The 2,500-nt window shown below is 45.6% G+C and overlaps 1 protein-coding gene across 1 annotated transcript in view; it reads left to right on the forward strand.

Moving 5' to 3' along the window:
• LOC134467640 (ankyrin repeat and fibronectin type-III domain-containing protein 1) overlaps window positions 1–2,500 on the forward strand; it is a 218,899-nt gene that overhangs the window by 192,511 nt on the left and 23,888 nt on the right. The window lies entirely within an intron of this gene.

The following is a 2,500-nucleotide window of genomic DNA, read 5'->3' on the forward strand; positions in this document are numbered from 1 at the left end:
ACTAGGCCGACTAGTGTCAAAAGCAGCAACAGGTGTTGTCTATCACAGCAGCTGATTAGAGTGACAAAAGACCGGACCCCCTGCGGAGTGATATGAAACATTCGCTTTAGCCACTGACTTGTATACAAGCCAGTGGCTTTAGCAGTGAACGTCTTGTTGCCATTGACAGCGGTAGCCAGGACAACGGGTGCTGTCTATCACAGCAGCTGATTAGAGTCTTGTTGAAAAGTCGCTTTAGCATTGAAAAGTCTTGTTGCCATTGACAGCGGTCTGTTATAGACCAACCCGTCCGTTATCGAAAAATAACAGACGTCCGAACGTTGGGGAGCCCCGTTGAAATGAATGGAGCATTCGACAGATGACGTCACAACCATATAATAAATAACATTATTACAGTCCAGATAGTTAGGTATAAGGCATTAGTTAGAGTCCCTGTATGCTCAGCTCCTGGTAATCCCATCCCATTACATTTCATTACATTGCATTGCATTGCATTACAATTATTTAGGTACAAGGTGTTGTTTAGAGTGTCTGGAGCTGGAGACCTGGTGACCTAAGATGCTGCAAGCCGTTGCCCATCTTCAGGAAACGTTATTGCATTATGCTACATTACTGTAGTGGCTAAATGTCGGCTAATAGATTCTTGACCAAGTTTGAACGACGGTAGAAAACAGTGTGTTCGCCCCGTTTTTACTGAAGATCTCACATATGACGAACACGCAGCCGCTTTTACATTAGCCCAATGGTTGCCGGTTCGACTCCCGACCCACCAGGTTGGTTGGGGGAGTAATTAACCAGTGCTCTCCCCCGTCCTCCTCCATGACTGAGGTACCCTGAGCATGTTACCATCCCACCGCACTGCTCCCTTGGGGCGCCATTTGGGGCTACCCCATTTGCATGAGTCAAGCATAAATGTAATTTTGTTGTGTGCGGTAAGCACTTTATGTTGTGGAATGCTCTGTCGCAATGACAATGAGAGTTTCCCAGGTGGGTTTTATAAGTAACTAACTGCCAGAGAGCAGGGAACTGCAGGCCAGGCTCAAGATGTTGCAAGCCATGTCTTATCTCCAGGAAGGCTCATGGGTATTTATTTGGTCTTTTTGACTTTATTTGCGATAGTACAGTGAAGACGGGGACAGGAAGACAGTGGGGAGAGAGAGACGGGGAAGGGTCGGCAAAGGACCCGGGCCGGGAATCGAACTCGGGTCGGCCGCATAGTAGTCGAGTGCCCTAACGTTAGGCCACGGTAGGGCCCAGGAAGGCTCATGGAAGTCTGCAAACAGGGCTAATGTTTATAGAGTTGGTAAGTACGGTACAAAAGAAGAGTTTTTTTTTTTCGTGGAGGCAGTGAAGAAATGTGCTACATGTGTCCTACATTTAGGTTAGACAGCACATTAAACACATCCACTCCACATAAGGGTGCCGCTTGACCTTGTCGTCCCAAGAACTACTAAAGAGGTTACGCAGAGGTCAGAAGGAGGCAGCCTGCGGTTTTCGACAGAACTCCAAGCAGCAAGCAGCTAGCCAGAGTAGAGGGTGGGTTTTGAAACCCCTCTCCGTCGGATTTTGGTATGGTGGATAGTACCTCAAAATTTTACTGTTACTTTGTTCGTTTCTGGGATTTTTCCCACTTCTGCACACTTGCAGGAGAGCCAGTATGCGAAAGGCTTGGTGACCGAGCTGGTCTGACATGCGACTCCATTCACCATGGCTCCAAGACAGGTGACTGGCGTTCGACGGACATTTTCACCCAACATCAGTTCTTCGCACACTCATACTACGTTATTGAACACAGTGTTAGGATTGCACACAGGTGAGATGCGAGTTTGAATTTTATACGGTTGGTAATTGCACTTGAGCAAGACACATAACCTAATATTGCACGACTTTAAGCTGTTAATTCAATTCAATTCATTCTTTATTCCAGACCCAGGGGGATCCATATCACATTAAAAAGACAAAGACAAAGCATCACAACACAGTACATATCTTAAAAAACAAAAAACAAACAAACAAAAACCCGGAACAACTGACAAAGAAAAAGAAGGGGGAACAAAATTAAAAAAAAACACAGATATGTCATAATTCTCAAGTCATCGTCCCACATACAAGCATGGTCGCCAGTGATTCCACATGTTTGAGAAGAGTCTCACAGAGCTACATTTAGGGCTGGCTAGGACAGCAACTGTTAAGACCTAGCCCATGTTATAAGTTACCTATTACCAGAATTGTAATGATCAAGTCATAATGGATTTACTTAAGGCCCTGTGTGCTGTCATAGTGGTATAGCACTATGGTACTAACGGTTTTCCAGTGACTAGTACAGCGCTCCATTGGTCCATCATCCTGCAAGTGCTGCACACTCTTGAGTTATTCAAGGTCTTTTAGTCACATGCACTAAAGAATGTCCGTATGTCGGTCGGCCCTTTGGAAACTGGTTTACTTTTTGGAGGTAACTAGACGCGACGTAGGTCTCTCCGTCGACCTTGTTTATCGAGGT

The sequence above is a fragment of the Engraulis encrasicolus genome, chromosome 17 (assembly GCF_034702125.1).
Source record: "Engraulis encrasicolus isolate BLACKSEA-1 chromosome 17, IST_EnEncr_1.0, whole genome shotgun sequence".
NCBI lineage: Eukaryota > Metazoa > Chordata > Actinopteri > Clupeiformes > Engraulidae > Engraulis > Engraulis encrasicolus.